A 19,644-nucleotide genomic window follows, 5' to 3' on the forward strand; every position below is an offset into this window, starting at 1 on the left:
TAAAAATATATTATAACTTATGTTCAATATTTCAAGAAACGATGACAACTTCTGTATAAGAATTTAAATTTTCACCGAAAGATCAATAGCATTAATTGATTTGTGATTTTTAAATGCTTTTTATTATTACTATATTATGTTTATAATACATCTTATATCTATTTTAATAGCTACTGATCTACTGATCATTTTCTATTTAATTTTGTTAGTAATCATAGTATTATATCATCCTAATGTTAATGTAAAGAATAATAGGAAAAATCTTATAAATGCTCATACATCTAATACATAATATTAATTAAATACTCTAAAGTCAACGATCTAAAGCAGATTGTGTTTAGGTAATCTGTGTTTATACCTGAAGGGTAAAGACATTTTGTTGTAATCACCGAGACTCTTCACAAGTGTGTTAGTATGGTTATTAGTGATTCTGTCATAGAATCTACTGGTTAGTTTGTTAGTAATGTCTGTAATAAACGGAATATTATATATGGCATGCAGTTTTTTCAAGTTAGTATATACGTATTATTTGGAGAAAGGTTAGTATTTGAGGCGTTATTCCATACAGGTGAAGCATAGGTTAGATGAGCGCGCGATATAATTTTAATTTATTTTGAGTTGATAAAGAACTATGGCGATTAAATATCGGGTATATTGAGGATATACCCCGCATCGCCTTGCATTTCGCTCCCTCAATGTGAGGTGCCCATCTCATTCTTTATCGAACGTTAATCCTAAGATATAGCATTAATAGACTTTACATAACTTCTAAGAGCTTTGTTATGGACTAATGAACATATATAGATAGACACATGATACATATATGTAATTATGCGAACCCAAATCGAAAGCTATTAGTGTTATATGCAACCTGAGATTGATGCCAGTTATATAAATTTCCAATTATCCAAATTTATGTACGTACATACACATGCTCGTAATAGTACATATGTATATGTATATTCGTCCTAATAATAACGTTGGAAGCATTTCCAACAATTATAACTTGATTACACGATGAGTTACATACATACATACGTATATTGAAAATGTCCCCATAATGTGAATCTTATACATATGTAAATACATATCTTATCAAGGCATATTTCACATAATAATTCTTCTACTAACTTTGGGAAATGCATTTATAAAAAAAAAATTTTAATTCCGAGCTGAAAAAATTCAAACTTGAAATAAATTACGAGCGAAAAGAGTTGAACTGCTTGATGAAATTAAGTTTTTTTTTGTATAACTTCTAATATGTATCGATGCAATTATAAATATGATTTTACATACATACATATATATTGCCAGTTAGGCCTAACAGGTAAGCCCCATTGCGCCTTCCTGTCTAATTATGATCATCGATATACAATTTTTAGAATAATATTAACACATCACCATAGAGACATCTTTGGATAAATTTTTAAACTTACAATTTCTGAGCATTTTTTAATTTAAATCGTCAAATTTCGAGAGGCTGAAAAACTCCAAATTTGAGAGACATTTATGGACAAATTTGCACCATATTTATATGAATCAGCAAAATTCGAAAATTGCGAGAAATATGTAAAGGTCGAGATTTGTGAGAAAATGGGTAAGGTTGCCAATTTTTTGGAACTGTTTCAACGAAAATCAGATAAATTGGAAAACTCTGACAGGAAACGATCGACCTGAAGTCAACCACTATGTTCGAAAGCATATATGCTAACCACTAGTCCACACTGTTGGCGCGCTTATTTTTAATGCAATTAGTAAGTTTCCTCGGGATTTTTGCATTTAAAATAAAGACAGATACTCTATAAGACAACTTTAAAATAAAGTTGATAATCAAAATAACATCATAAATGATACCACTTCCTCCATACAAATACCCATTGCAAGCGAGGCTCGCCTATTGGTCGAAACTTAATCATAATCGACATATTTAAACTAAAATATGTGACTAAAAAATCGAAACTATTCCAAAAAAAAATAATTCATGAATATATGTATCTATCCACTTTTATGTGTATTTTTTTCGAGATAAATCACTTAGTTGCAGGCACAGAACTCGAGTAAGATTTTTTTACAAACTCAAATTAATGTATTTACATTGAATTTTCATGACTAATAAACTGACATATGTATATTAAATCAGGAACACTCGGAACCTTATCAGTCAATCGGCATTGTTTTCTTACCAAATCAGAGCACGAATGCTTAAAATGTTTAAGTATCCCAAACAAACGATTACTATGCATATACATACTAGCATACACACTTGGACTACTTTTTAACCCACATAGCGGTTCGGACTTGCATTACATATTATTATACAATTCGATTTGTCGACAATGTCTTACATAATAGGGTCGCAATCGAAAACGATGCACCAAATACAAATACGAATCCATTGCGGAAGAAACTAGTATATAAACTCCGGTCTCGAACACTGTAGGACATACTCATCGCAGTACTTCAATCAGTTACTACAGTAGCAAAGAAAAAACCAACCAAAAAACCATGTTCAAATCCGTAAGTTTCACCCTGCTTCGATTCGATTCTAATTAAAATCAATTTGTAATTATATCATTGTTCAATTCTAGGTGATTTTCGTTACCCTCTTGGTGGCTTTCGTACAAGCAGCTCCTGCTCCAGGACTCCTCGCTGCTCCAGCAGCAGTGTTTGGTGCTCCGATCGTGACTGCTTCTAGCTCACAAGTAGTTGCCAGGAATTACAATGCTGCTTTCCCGGTTGTGCATGCTGCTCCATTGGTTCATGCTGCTCCATTGGTTCATGCTGCTCCATTAGTCCATGCTGCTCCATTTGTCCATGCTGCTCCAGCTTTGGCTGCACCTTTGGTCCATTCTGCTCCAGTCTTAGCTGCACCTTTGGCCGCTCATGCTTTTGCTGCTCCAGCTTTGGCATCACCCTTCTATGCCAAATCTGTCCTCTCCCCGTACTCTGCATACCCATACGTATTTTAAATAGATCTTAGTATGAAATTGTTTTGTTTATATGTTTGTATATTTGTATAAAATATATTAAATTATATTAAAAAAATATAATAATAATTGATGTATTTTTATTATTTTAATTGTTTAGTTGAATCACACTTATAAATATTGATCAAATACTGATTTTCTTCAAGAACGAAAATACGAGCTCTAAAAATGGCTATGTAATTTTCTTTGGTCTGATCTCAAATGAAATCCGCTTTTTATTTTAAAATCGCCTAAATTGTAGAAATCTATAATATTTTTTAGTCCAGATTTCAGTATACATACATACATATGAATATCTGCAACATAAATACCCAAATAATCGTTTCAATTCGTGAATTTGTTCATTCCATCAAATTGCCAAAAAAAAGTATTTAATTTTATAAATGGTGCAAACCTGTTGCTTTTGTCATGAATTGTCCGATATTATTATCAAAAGCATTAACTATCATTTAAATTTTTTTATGATTAAAAATTGACCACCTAATTAGTACTAATCGTAGCATTTAAATTAAAATTAAAATGGTCATTCATAATGCACGTCGTTATATTATTAATTCAAACTTTTTTGACAGCGAAAGTTGAATCGAAGATTGAACACTAAGATTGATATACAGATTAACGTAGATAAATGTCATTTGGTTAACCCTTTGGCTGCTACGAGGTTTTTCAATGTCCAAGCGAAAAATGCTAACATTTGTAATTATTTTGAAAAAAAATAAATATAATATTTTTTTTTACATACTTACTTCGCCGAACGCTCGTAATTTTTATAATACTTTATATACATTTTTAAGAAGCAGTGCTCTCTCTTTCTGTCTTGCTTTTACATGCGTGCGTGCGAAAGAGATACCTACATATATACACTAAATAAGTTTTGACGATTGTTTTCCGACGCTCTATTTTTTTCAACAATCTATTTTTAGACATCGATGAATACTTACAACAAGCGATATATTCGAAACAGGTAGCGGTCTTTCTCTCTTTCTTTCTTGGTTTTAATTGTGTACGTGTGAGCGAGACACACAAGGATGCGAAGTTTCTAATAATCAAATAATTTTTCAACATGTATCATAAACATTTTGTATGCATTTCAGTTGCATTTGATTGATTGCACGAATTCGTGACGTCTCGTGACCTATATAATTGAAAGCGGATTTCTAATGTTTTTTGCCATTTATTTTAACTCTGCAAAATGATATCGGACAGTGAAAGTGATGAAAGCGAAATAATAGCTCCTCGCCGAGGAACTCGACAAATCAGCAGCTCTACTGATTCTGAAAATTAATTTATCGACAATAATCAATTCCCAAGTAATAACTCCTTATATGACATTGACAACGAACCCGAAATTTACTTTGATGATGAACCCGAAATTGAAGAGCTTTTATTTAAAAAATTGATAAATATTTATAAAGCATGATTGAAAAATAAATATAAATACGTATATAAAAAAAATGTTTCTTGCCACTGATGCGCTGGCGACTCAAAGAAAGAATTGAAATACGACAATTAATGACAACAACAACGATCGTCGTAGCAATCTTCGCCTATTTCAAAACAACGATTTATCGTTGTTGTAGCAGTCAAAGGGTTAAGCAAAAAAACCACAGGGGACGTCGCTGTTTGTTTGCAAAATTCACGAAAGAAGCAAAACAATTCCTACATACTTCGTGTAATGGTTTAAAATGATCAATTTCTCGAATTTCATTTATTTAAAAAATTTATATGTATAAAGAATTATATGTATAATATTAGTCATTTCCTTACATGCAGCCACTGAAGAATTAAAAGCGTTTGGTTTGTCTATTATCCTCAACAATCCGCATCAACCCCACGTGTCAAAGTAATAAATTTATATTCATACATAAAAGTACACGAAAAAAATCCAGGTATATAAAAAAACACTTTTTTTCTGCTATTGTACGCTGAAAATTTCGACGTTACAATATGAATGAAAATTTACTATTGTTTATCCACAACAAATGGAGATAAACAATACGTATAAATTGTATACATATAATTTCACGTTTTCACTCCAAATACGATATGCTCGTATCTCAATATCAATATTGAAATTTAAGGGTTAAAATCCTATTCTAAAGGGTGAAAGAATTGGACGACCGTTGACGTCAATGTTCTACGGTTCGGCGACATTAAAAATTATACACATTTCTTTTTCATTTTAAAACGGATTATTCCAGAAGAAATTTACACTTATTGAAATATGATAGTTGTCTTATTACGATGAAATTTTATACATAATTATTTTTAATATCAGACCAAAGATTTTCTTTCATCTAGCAAATTTTACCACCACTAAAATTTTTTTCGAGACATCTATGTTTATAATATAAAACACTTTTTATTTATTTTACGTACATATTGATCAATATTGATCTAATCTACTAGCAGCATCTATTGCCAAATAATAAAATCTTTTTTATTTACAGTTTAATAATGTTTCGAAGTAGTAAGCGGTTTTCCAAATATGTATACATATAATACAAAATGCAAAGCTTATAAATATGTATCAATTTATAAGCTTTGTATTTTGCATCTTCTAAATCTATTATATAATATTTTAAAATGTATATTCAGTAGTATTAATCCAATAATATGTACATATATCGTAAAGAAGATATTTAAATGGCAAAGGGTTAGGACACGTAGCTAGAAGAACGGATTATAGATAGTCGAAAGATGTACTCAAATGGTACCCAATAGAATGAAAATGGTGCAAGAATTACCACAGGAGAGATGGCCTGATGAAATTAGAAAAATGTGGGAGATGGATGGGAGTTGTCCAAAACAAAGACGGATTGAATTGATGATGATTATGATATTGTAAAGATGACCAAGGTGGGTACTAATGTTAAAATTTTGCACCAAAGAAATGCAACTGGTCCGATTAGTGCCTATTCAAATAAAAACCACTCGATTTTAATGCATTCAATAAATATCTTTATTTTCACAATACATACTACATTTATATGTATATTTGGTATAATTTTTCAACTTTTACAACCTTGTAAATCAATAATAGGTATAACCATAGGCATATGGGCTGTAATAGCTGCTGACGACAGGCTCGCTTACTACCGATGTGGTATAATCAGAGTATACCAATGGTGAAGAATAAGCAGCGACGTACGGTGCAGAATAAGCCGAAACGACAGGTGCAACAAATTGAGGAGTCGGTTTTGCAGAAGTCATTGCCAAAAGAGCAACAGCTACGAAGATCACCTGAAAATGAAAGAATTGCTTAGTCAAGGTTGTGCATAACATTATATAAATCGATCTTTCAACGCTCCATTGTTGGTTCGTTTGCGCAAATAACAGAAGCCGACGATGATGATGATGATGTTTTGTCACATCCTTGACTCCTTTGTACGGAGGACGAATAATTGCTTAATGAAACGCGTTCGGTACGTTGATGAACCGTGCATTGAATATTCATTGGTTTTAAAATGGTCGTATTGATCGACCGCATGATTCGTGTTATGTTTTAAAATATTTAAATCTATTCTTATTTTATGCTGTGGATTACATATATTGTTATAATATTATATTTTTGACTACCTCAAAATAGCAATCAATCGTAAATAATATACCTTAATAATATGTGTACATACATAGATAGAAAGAACACTCAAACTAATTCATAACTATTTCACTAGAACTATTACGATTGTTATATATTTATATATACATATATGTATGTATAAAACTAGATGAACTAGTATATTATTATATTTGTAGATATAAAATTCATTAATAAACTTGATACATATAAATTTATACATTGTATGATTTATGAAAATATGATACAAACACTAGATTTTTAGAAAATATTCCCAGACATGTTATAAGATATTAATTTACAATATTATTATTATATTCGTATGAGTTTTTATTATTATAAGTTACTTATATACTAAACATCCCATTTTTTATAATTTATTTGAGGTAAATATGCAATTGAAATATGAATATAAAAAAAATTTTAGACTCACCAATTTCATCATTTTGGAGGGTTTGGGGGAGGTTTTTCAACTAAACTTGAAGTCAAGATGATATCAAATAATTGAATGATGACTTCGGATGTCCGATTAGCCTTTATATACTCGATGATTAGAGGTCAAAGTTATATTATTCGTCGCATAAGGAATGCAAAGGATACGTCGAAATAATTAAAACGATCCTGACTGCTATATAATATGGTATTGACCTTCTCGCTTCGCACGCTTCATATAATATAAATTTCGAATTATATAATACGATTGTTGTGTTATCATTAAATGTTTTTTTAATGAATAATTTATCGACGTATTGCATATACCGGAATGGAAGATTTCACGATTTCACATTAAACATCGGTAGGTTAATATTGCACGGTTGAAAATGCAACAGGTATGAAAAAATATTTTTTTATACCTATAGTTGTTTCAATATATCATTTGCATCTTTTGATTCTTATTTTTGTTTTAAAATTTATTCAAATTAAAAGAAAACGTTCATTCTTCCATGACAGTCCATATGATGGATCGTTTTAAAGGCGTGTCAAGATTACGCAACCGAATTTTCCTGGGTTTTTCCGATATAAACTGTTTTAATAATCGAATTTAATGATCCGTATACTATGTTTAGAATTCGAATACACATACATTTAATGTGTTGATCAGCGTTTATATATTTTTTTAGCTTAGAGCTAATGTATGTCAGCGTTTATTATGTTAAGCAATTCCGTATTATTTTTTGTTAGCTATGGTCAAGGCCTAATTACAAATAAATTTGGCAAAGTAGTCTTCATTTTTGTTTTCAGTTTCTAAAATATATACACTTTGCAATACTTATACGTGCTGTGCATTCTGAAAAAATTAAAACAAAACTGCGAAATACAGACGCTATTGATACTAAGAAAGTTATTAGATTCCAATGTAATATAACTTGTTCAGTTTTGGTTTTGACTTATTTTTGAAAAGGTCAAACTTGCCAAATTGTGAACGCTAATTTCATTCATAAAAACGATATTTTCTCAATTCATTCATTCCCCTTATATTTTCATTCGTCAAAGCATATCTATTTTGGTCGTATTCGAATCGGACATGTGATTAAAATAAAAGGACATTTATAACATCGAAACACTTATTATACATGTGATTAAAATTCGACTGGTTTCATAAGGGACTTGGTCTATTTATCCGCCAAACGACCGCCTATAAAATTATGCAAATAATTCGCAAACCTAAGTCGTCAGTCAAATTATGCGACACGTTGAATTTAGTGTAGGTGATACGAGATCCGGTTATATAACTCAGTATTCCCATTATAAAATATATCATTAATGCGAGTCTCAACATTAACAAACGAAAAAAAAACAAAAACGCTATAAATTCAAGATCGGGCGTGGTCACATATAAACCGGTTGAAAAGCCGCTAATATTCATCTTGTGCTGTTTTTTTTTCTTCATTTAGTTTATAATATGTGACTATCATTCGCCCTATGTATCTATGTATGTATGATCGAAGGTCAAAGTATGTTTAAACCAGTTTAAATATTCCTTCGACGTGTTAAGTAAAATATGTAATCCAGATATTGCCTGAAAATGTGTATAATAAGAACTGAATTTTATTGGACCGAACGTGACTTTTCAAAACTGGTATTGAAAGCAAACTAAGTGACATTATTGTTATTGAAAATTGGTGCAAATCTCGAATTGTCGATTACCGGGGGCAGTGGCCATGGAAGGCCATGGTATAAAAAGATATGAATAGTCGTCGACACTTCGAGATCTTGGCATTATCTTCGCTGTAAGAATTGAACGGTGCTGGTATTTAAAATGACGTCAAAGTAGATGTAAAATTTGCAGGGAAAATCCAAAGTGATGCACCATATACAAATAATAAGATTCCGTTCGAGTGGCTCTGAGAATAACAAAACGCAGTAGGGAATATCAAATGTTACTGGGGAATTTTCAGAATAAACATATATACGTATTAAATTGTCGTAAACATATATACGACATAAATACGTATTAAAGTATGTGTGACATTCTAGAGAAGTCGACGGTTTGAAAATGTATAAATAGATCAAAATTAATAATTAAAATGGGGTAAACATGTGTTAAATGAGTTACGATTCTGCGTCGTGGTTGATTGCGGTTTATATGGAGGGTAATTTAAATATTTTAATGGGAATAATTCATATTGTAAGCTTCCGCTTCCTGTACAGATGTTATTACTTTATTTTGTTTGATGTTTCAACTGGCATTTTGGTCTATAGGTATAATCAAGGGCGTAAATACAATCATATGTATGTATGTTCATATTGAGGCAATGATTTAATATACGATAACATACCTAAAATTATTAAGATAACTATTTCATACACATACATATTATATGTATATGTAAATATGATTTTTTGTGTTTTTTCCAGTGATGACGTACGGATGTGAGACTTGGATATTGAACGCCAAGATTCTACACAGGCACTCAGAAAAGTATGGAACGAAAGTATGTTCGGCATAATGATGAGAGATAGGAAAAGGAATACGTAGCTAGAAGAATGGATGAAAGGTGGACAAAATAAGTGCTAGAATGGTACCCGAAGGAATTAAAAATGGCGAAAGGAAGATCGCAAGGAAAATGGGTAGACGAAATTAGGAAAATCTGTGAGGTGAGATGGATGAGAGTTGCGCAAAACAGAAACTACTATTATTATTTTCTACTATTATTTTCATTATATATTGTATATTCTTTTACTTGAATGAAACACCGGATCTGACATGTGTTACCAGAAGATAAAATAAAGGAGAGAAATGTGATAAAACGCAAAGAATATGTCATGTCGATTTACTGGTAAAAGTAATAATTTACTGAGCTATTTTTCGGGCTATTTACCAGTATACCGGTAGTAAACTCCGTAATATATACGTAGATATATATGTATATATATATATATATATATATATATATATATATATATATATATATATATATATGCATCTTATACTTATAAAAACTATTAAAACTAATGCAGGCTTTGAGCCGGTACTAATCGTAATTTTCAATCAATTCTATTTAAAATATAATTAATCAATGTAAAAAAACAAATCCTATTCAAAATTGTCATTAAATAAATTATTATTAAATAAATTATATCATTATATTATTTCTTTATTACTTTATAGCATTCCAGGAAAACTCCCATACAATTTCCTTTGACAGCTTTTCTATTTATAAAATACCGAGGAGAAACTAATATTATCCATAGAATGCCATCATCTCCACATGGTTTTCTCAAAGGATCCATAAGAAAAATAATATATTATATGTGTATACTATCATATATATAAAGACGGTAATCTGTGTGTGTGTGGGTGTGTGTTTGTGTGTGTGTGTGTGTGTGTGTGTGTGTGTGTGTGTGTGTGTGTGTGTGTGTGTGTGTCCTAACTCCCGCCGAACATAATGAACGAATCGATAAAAATCGATTAATTCATTTTTCGACGAGACGACTTTGTCGCGACTCGAACCGATCACCCCAAATAGCCTGAATATGGGTCTAAATTGAGCTAATGGTCTCGGACATCACGCCAAATCCAATTTTTCATTTCGCTTTTTTTTTTAAACTTTAATTGAAATATTCCTTCTCGCCATATAAAAATACGTAATTTTAATAATTTCATTTAGCGAGGTTTTGAACCATTTTTTATGTATTTATTTTCAATTAAATTATAATTATAATTTAAATTATTTATATTTTGACGATATTCGAGAAAAAAATTGATTTCATTCACCGCGGGCGCTGGGAATCGAACCTCGGACCCTCCGATCCAAACGCAATGTCCTCATGAGCTCGCGTCGCACGCCATATCCTCGCCCAGAATACGTGTTGTAAATACACAATTTGTTATGTGTAATAATAATATTCAACGTTACGAGGTCAAAGACCGTTTGTGTATAATCGGAAAATATTACATTTTGTTAACGTTAACTTTAAGAATTGAAAATTATTACAAATAAAGATTTTTTTTGTTCCGGATTTTTTTTTTAGTTTTATATAGCCCGATGAAATATCATCGCATGGGTATATAATAATTTTATACCCATGCGATGATATTTCATCGGGCTATTCACTAGTATAGTATACTTTTAATAATCTTAACGTATTCAAAAAAACAACATAAAATCCTGAAACTAAATTTTTAATTTGATATGTTTTCTTAATGAACGATTGTCCATCAGTTACATCGCCAAAAATATACAAATTTACATACATATATCAGAAAATAAAATATATAACTTTAGAGTGAACTTAGATTAAAAAAAACCGCAAATACAATATGAATTAAAAACCTTTCGCGGTTTTCAAGCGTCAGTCAAACGACACTCTCTTACACATTACTCTTTGAAAGAAAGCGAACAGAAAAAATCAGAAAGATGACTCCATTAAAAATTTAGGGAAACGACAATCGGACAACACACAAAAGAAAATCGTCTACGGCTTTTTTTCCTTTGAAATTTCAAACAACTCAATAAGCCAAAGTCATTAGAGCATGTATTACTCAAAAAAGGGCGAACTTCAGTTCTAAAGATTACGTATTTGGGTAGTTAATGGCTTGTCACACCTGCCGGAGATTCGTCTCCATTATTCGCCATTAGGCGAAAGTGAGGTAATTAAGCCCGAGTTGCGTCAGGTGCGTAACATACGCCGTGCATTGTGCAACGAGCCAAGGAACAAAAGCCCAGACGTACGCCACTGCCCCTTCTGGTTCACCGGAGACGATTTGTATTCACGCTGCGACAATCCAGTGGCGGCGCATGGTATATTCCGTAATTTTGGAGTTTTTCCATTACAAGGAGTTTTGGCCGCGGCGCTGTTGCGTAACTTACGCCAATCGGTCACGTACCAAATTTGCAGTCAGACCGTGTGGACGTGGACGTGGAAATTTACACTTGAGAAGCTCATCGAAAGTGTATGGCCAGCCAACATTGTCCATCGGTAGATCGATTGGACACACTCTTGATTTCGTGGGTATGCGAATTCCTTCGCGTGCCGAATCTTTCAGGATGTGCCAGTTTTTTGCAGTTGACGAGGTGTGGCTTGGCTTAATATTGTTTACAATTTCGGCAGATCGACATATGTATTGTATGTGATTGATCAATAGCTTCGATGATTGATCAATAGCTGTTTTATGGTAGGAGATCTGCAAAATTGTTAATATTAAGATTAAATCGTTTTAAGTAAGTTTAAATTGGAAAAATATCGTATGTACCTACATATATAGATAGATTTTTTATTTTTATTTTTACATAGATATATACCAGGAAGGCTTGACAGGAAGACTCCAATGCGCCTTCCTGGACAATTAATTACAAAAAATGCAGTATTTCATTATTACATAAATCACTGTGTTTCCAGATGCTGAAGAGCACGAAATAACAATTAATTAATTAATTAATTAATTAATTAATCCATTGAGACATCTATAGATTATATTTTGTACATAATTTTTACAAATTATACACACAATAAATACAGAAAATTTGTGACAACAGGAAAGATGATTTTATTCAATTTTGAGGAACCGTTTCAACAATGATCCGATAAAATTGGCAAACTCTGATAACAAATGATCGATTTGGAGTCACAAATACCTCAAAATTTAACCAGCAGTATGGCGGATCGAACCCACTGATCACTTGGCAATAAACATACACGCTACCATTAAGCCATACTGCTGGCTATATACATATATACCTATAAGATACTGTTAAACCTCTTTAGATTGTCCCAAATTGACACAGATATTCAAGTCTGGAGTCACAGATCTGAAATTCTTCGAATCATAAAGCCTATGATTATATTCAATCAAGGTCAAACCAGGGCTTCAACCAGCGACTTTTCATTCAAAAATTTGCAATGCTTTTTATTTTTTAATTATTTCCAAATTTAATTTCTTCACATATATGTACATATTCTTTGAGACGGTATATATGTATGTATGTAGTAAATAATTTTAATGTAACTGACGGTTCATAAAAAATTGTAATGCTGAAATAATGTAGAAACTTAACACTTTGAATACTAACCAACGCCGATCGACGTTTTGGCAATAAGTCCATGAGTTTGAAATACGCCGATAGGTGTTGTTTTTTGAATATGTAAAAAATAAACAAAAATACTACCCGCTAAGACTTTCCAGGTAGCATTGAAAAAAATATATTGTACATGGGTCATGTAATCCGCGTCAATGTTTATAAAGACTGGTTTACACCGGGATTTCTGAATTTATAACCATAGCAGAATTTTTCGATGGAAATCCCTAACTACTGAGTATTTTATACTGTGGTTTGGCATTTAGATTGTGAGCATTAAATTTTAACAACAATGAAGAAGATGGAACTAGTTTTGCAAAAATACATTCATTAATAGACTTCTTTTCTTTATTTTATATTGTTGCAAGATATATAAGAGAGCTAAACACACATTTACAAAATTTGAAATCCTCGGCGGTAGCTATCTAGGGTTCGTTTGGATTAGCAAATTTTTATACCTGCTGTCTATTGAATTGCTTAATAATTCTAGTTGGAAATGTAAGCGAAATTTTCAGCGTGGCAGGCTTTCAACAGATAATATGTCAGCACCCAAAGGGTTAAGTGACAAAATGACGAAATTAAATGGGAAAAACCACTTTCCCATCCTCATCATTCTTCCTATCTTTGCTTTTTCTAAGCTTCACACAAAACTTTTCTGATGATTTAGATTTTATGGCATTAGAATTGCCCCATCAACATCAATATTTTTTATTTTATTTGAAGCAGAAATGTATGAATTTTTTTGAATATTTAAAATTGTTGAACAAATCAATAAATTGTTTGAGGAGTTTGCAAATTTACCTGATGACACTGTAGAAACGGTTCGTAACAAATTGGCCACCTGCCCTACATTGAATAATTTAAAATTTATAATAATATTATAATTTTTTTATGTATGTACAAAGTTGGCCATAGCTGTCACCTTGGGGCAAACCCGTGATGGAACCACAAGAAAAATAGTTTAAAATAAATAAATATTTAAAAAGAGAAGTTAGGAATTTATTTTTTTCACATATTTTTATACTTGAATTAGTTTTTGTAAACAAATGTGTTAATTATTTATGTATTTTATGAATACATTTATGACTTTAATAAGGGTGCTAATTAATTGAACTTTAATTTTGACCATATTCACTATCATAGAAATAATGTACATTCAAATATATGGCACGAAAAACAAATTATTAAACTTAATTAACATGTATACAACATTCAATAAATTATTCCAACATTCAACAAATATATTGCACATCAGAAAAGCCATTATCACTATAATTAATCAATTTACACCTTAAAATCACTAAATCCCACAAAGTGATCATTATTTTTTTTAACCTTGTTTGTATTTTTATAATACAATTAGTTTGTATAACTTAAAGGTATCTATTATATCTATATCTACCAAGTGAGTAGTATATATTTTAAAGTTAAAAGTATTCAAAATAAAGTTAAGGTGTATTAAATGATTAGTATCTTATTTTAAGTGTAAAGTAGACGAATCAAAGTACTTAGTGAATACTATCTAAAATAAAGTTCAATTATATACATATTCTCCTTTGATTAATCATGATGGTTTTTTTTTTAATTCACCCTACTAAAGTCTCTTTCAATGAGTTAACATTCAAGATTGCATTCCGAAACTTAAATTCAAGTCATTTATGTGTGGCGACAATACATACATTTATTATTTATACGTGTAATAAGTTTGGCTTTTAACCGCATTCTTAAAAATTTCACGTAAAATTTACCCAAACTGTATAACAAAATGTCACGTATCATGAAACTTGTTTCGTATTGAAATCAGACTAAAAATGCAACCAAGGAGTCGATAATTTAAATATCTCACAAGCGTTTTAAGCATTCAGACTATATATTTATTATACAAACGCGACATATCCTTGAAAGGTCTCCTCTGTAGGCTGCGTTACATATTGAATATTACAATACATTTGTATATATTGTTGTATGCAAATTTTGAATTAATTCCCCTTCACTGTTCTAATTATGTATGTATGAATGTATATTGTATCATTTTTTTTACTTTTGTTATACTATGTGGTTCGTAATTTTGTAAAATGCATTAATTGAAATCATTTAACGAGAACAATTATAAAATTCCGGTCTCCGTGACGACTCAGAATGTTAAATTACAGAAAAAACAAATATCGGAAGGCAAAGATCGAAAATTGAAATATCTTAAGTCGAAAGATCAAAAAAAAGGTCCATGGTAAACGGTACATACTCACTTAATTTGCGCGAGCAGGATACAACAGGAACAAGAGGAACAGGCTTTTCCTCCCGTATTAATGTGCGCGCGCAGAATACGGGAGGAAAAGCCTGTTCCTCTTGTTCCTGTTGTACCCTGCTCGCGCAAATTAAGTGAGTATGTATGTGAGTATGTACCGTTTACCATGCACCCTTTTTTTTAATCTTTCGACTTAAGATCTTTCAATTTTCGATCTTTGCCTTCCGATATTTGTTTTTTCTGTAATTTAACATTCTGGCTCGTCACGTAGACCCATAAAATTCATACTTGTGTATGATAGAATGATATTTTCCTTCAAGATTTAATGAATATGTATTGACACATGCTTATATATCGTTAATATCATTAATTAAGGATAATGCAATATCTAAATTCGTCCCAGATTTGATAGGATTTAATTGAATGATATTATTACAAGATACGTTTAAAATCCTGTTCAGGCTGTAGTTGCTGATTGGTAATCCTCTAATTAATAGTGAAGAATATTACATATGTTCGATAAGTAAAGCAACCGGTTTGAATTCAATTCTAAGCAAATGTATGCATTCTGGGTCTAATAAAATGCTTTGTTTATAAACAAACGTAACCTAGTTACACGATATTTATTAGTTGTGTATTTTATTTGCGTTTCAACGAAGGAAAGCAACGTTTGATGCGTATGCCTTTTGCATAGGAGATTAGTCGAATATGTAAAAAAAACTTACATAGCATTTCAATCAAATCTTTGGTCAGTTACATTTAATTTTACCCGTCAGTCAAATATTGACTAATAACTAACCAATATTCATAATTACTGATCGTTTTTAAATTTATTTTATGTCTTATAATATTTGGAACTGAAACTACTGACCATTCGAATACAGGCCTGTAAGAATATTCATCTGTTGATCTTCAAAAATATATCCAAGCTGAATTTGGAGTGTTTCGATATGAGGTTGCAATTTAATTGGGTTTTGCGTGTAAGTGTACGAGTTTGAATTTGAAATTTGAACCGTTCGGCTAATCGATGGGGTTCACGTATTAAGGTCAATGTCTGTCAGTAAGTAGACACTTCAGGGTCTCGGAGAAGGTTTCATAATATCAATAATGTTATCAAACTCATCGGGAAACTTTGCGTTTGTATTGGAATCGAAATCTTCACTTCCTCGAAGTTGGATGCGAATAAAATGAGAAAATTTATTACATCTCTCCGATAAGTTTTAATGAGTGTATTAGTAAAAGTTTTTGCTGTGAATTTATATATTAAATGTATTACATACATATATTGGGGATGTTTTTTAATTAATTAATTTGAATCTTAATTTAGAAATTACATGCTTTCGAAAGCCTTTTGGTGCTTTATCCAGGATGAACTGAAGCATTCTCCCTTTGGTCTTTTGGGAATAGGATTCGTGTATAGTATAATACAGAGGAAGGGTTAAGAATTTATTTTTGAGCATCCGGTTTAATTCCTTGAATAATACAATTGAAAGCTTTTATACTATATAAATAATATATAATATCAAATGTCCAATGCAATATATATAAACCTACGAAATTCGATACCGAAATTCAAAATGACTCGATTTTGACGCTATCTATTTTCATTTCATATGCAAAGGCTATTTTAAAATGACCGATGATATTTTGTCAACCTTTCGTCTAATTTTAAACAATATTGGCACTTAAAATAAACCCGCTTTTTGGTCGATTTTTCCCATTTAAATCAAGACTGTGCCCGATTATTTAAAAAATATAACCGAATCTGAAAATACTAGTTACTAAAATAATTGCTCGTTTTGCAAAGATACATACAATAACATCTTCATCCTATTTCTCGCCGTGTTAAACTGATGTATTTTCAGACATCACTCCCATCCTTTTCGGGTCGGGATCCCAATTAGGGTTTGTAATTCCACTTGGCAATTAACGACCCGTAAATTACAAATGACCCAAAATCGACTTAAAATATTCAAACTTGTTATTTATAGCAGTCGTATAAATAAACTCATTTGTATATGCACTAAAATATTTACTAAAAATTTCGGGAAACCTATTTCTATGTACATATGTATGTATGTATTATACATATATCCATCTGCTCCGAGAGAACTAGTCTAGAGAATCAAATGAATCTTCATATTTCCTGACCGAGTCCTACAATCAATCATCAGATACCTTATTTTAAATATCAAAAAGACTACGGATTGAGGAAAACTTTTTAATACACGTAGCAAAGAATTTTGGATCAACGAAACTGATTCAAATTTAAACCATAAAAACTGTTAATTTGTATTGAAAACGATATTAAGTTGTATTGAAATCAAATCGTTTAACGGAATAAAAAATAAAATAAAAATACACAGAATTTAAGCTCATTTCTATAATACATCTACATATGTAAATCTTACAGTTCTTCAAAAATATTTGGTACTTAAAATTTGTGGAAGCTTATTTATTATTTATTTTAATTATAAACATATATACACCAAATGTGTCATGACAAGACACATGGTTAGGTTGCTTTTAAACATAAATACTAGCAATTTTTCAAACATAACAGGCCATAAAATAGAGATATCTACAGGTCGTCTACAAATTATTTGATACATAGAAAATTTGAGAGAAATTCATTATGTAGGTAGCATTTTATGAGATTTAACAAATTCGAGATGCTAGTAACTCAAATTTGCTAGAAACTGAGCGGGACGATACTTATTTATTGAATCCGTCACAACAATTAAGCTAGAAAAATTTAAAACTTCTAACAGGAGACGGTCGATCTGTGTTTTAATAACCACAAGAACTCACCAGCAGCGTATTTGGCTAGGATTTGAGCACACAACCGTACTCTTTAGCAGTTGTATTATATACATATTTAGCCAGCACTATAACTTAATGGTAGCGTGTATGTTTAGCACCAAGTGATCAGTGAGTTTGATCCACTATACTGCTGATTAGATTTGGGGGTATTTGTGACTCCAAATCGATCGTTTCTTATCAGAGTTTGCCAATTTTATCTGATCATTGTTGAAACGGTTCCTCAAAATTGGCAAAAAATCATCTTTCCTGTTGTCACAAATTTTCTGTATTTATTGTGTGTATAATTTGTTGAAATTATGTACAAAATCTAATCTATAGATGTCTCAATGGATTAATTAATTAATTAATTGTTATTTCGTGCTCTTCAGCATCTGGAAACACAGTGATTTATGTAATAATGAAATGCTGCATTTTTTGTAATTAATTGTCCAGGATACATATGTAAAAATAAAAAAAATATTTATCTCATTGACATACACATAATTGCATGGCTTAAAATTTTTAAAGAAAACTTTTAATTTCATATAGTACATATGCTCATATAGACTAGTGGAATAGATATAGCTCAGCAGAATAGACTAGTAGTTGGCATATAATGCTTTGAACAAAGTAGCCATGGGTTCAAATCCCATTGGTTTCTGCTGGCCAGACATTGGATTTGTGACTCAAGGTCGATCGTTTCTTATCAGAGTTTGTCAATTTATCTGATTTTCAACAAATTAGCAACCTTACCCATTTTCTTGCAAAAACTCGAGTTCTCAGCAATCTCGAATTTCGCTGAATTATATAAAATGCTGCAAATTTATAAATATCTTTGTTGGTTTTATTTGATATGTATTTACTGAATTGAGCTGAATTGTTTAAAAAGCTGCAAATTTACAAAGTTGACCATAATGTCTCTGTGGATATTAATTGATATATATTTACTTTGTATGATACTGATAATACTTGTATCAAATGTACAATGTTTCTGGTCAGGAAGGCGCATTGGGGTTACCTGTTAGGCCTTCCTGGTATAAATGAAAAATAAATAAAATATGTACATAGGTACATAACTATCCTGAAATATGTAATCTTCAATTAATATATTACATATATTCTCAGGTAAAGCAATATAATCGTAGTCTAGCATAAGCACACCTCGACGCACTCTCAGTTCCAATAAGACTTGAAAGAAGTACTTTGAACAGTGTTGGAATTTAAAAAATACGGTCAATAGTATAATAATAATTGCACATTTATCCAAATGAAAAGAAGCATTTATAACAAAGTTGTATCGACAAGATGCTCTCGAGTTGAATCTTTTATCTGGCAAGTCCTACCCATCTTCCTACGCCAGAGCAGATACTTTAGAACCACCATAGTTTAGACTGATATTCAGTGTACCGGAAACAACCCGAATTGCGATCCTTCTCAGACACCATAGAGATAAATAGAATGAATCAAATACATAGCTTCGTCATTGACTTCGAGTGTCACGCGCGCGCA

At 31.1% G+C, this 19,644-nt stretch overlaps 1 protein-coding gene and 1 long non-coding RNA gene across 2 annotated transcripts in view; one reads left to right on the forward strand and one right to left on the reverse strand.

Annotated features, from left to right (window-relative positions):
* The window catches only part of LOC143914760 (uncharacterized), a 1,424,209-nt gene that overhangs the window by 828,158 nt on the left and 576,407 nt on the right, over nt 1–19,644 (forward strand). The gene's annotated exons all lie outside the window — the stretch shown is intronic.
* Nucleotides 6,000–7,069, reverse strand: LOC143914902 (uncharacterized). The gene is made up of 2 exons (XR_013260865.1): nt 7,001–7,069; nt 6,000–6,230 (listed from the first exon to the last, which is right to left on the reverse strand). It is a non-coding gene; the product is annotated as an uncharacterized LOC143914902 (long non-coding RNA).

The sequence above is a fragment of the Arctopsyche grandis genome, chromosome 7 (genome assembly GCF_051622035.1).
Source record: "Arctopsyche grandis isolate Sample6627 chromosome 7, ASM5162203v2, whole genome shotgun sequence".
In the NCBI taxonomy this organism is placed as follows: Eukaryota; Metazoa; Arthropoda; class Insecta; order Trichoptera; family Hydropsychidae; genus Arctopsyche; species Arctopsyche grandis.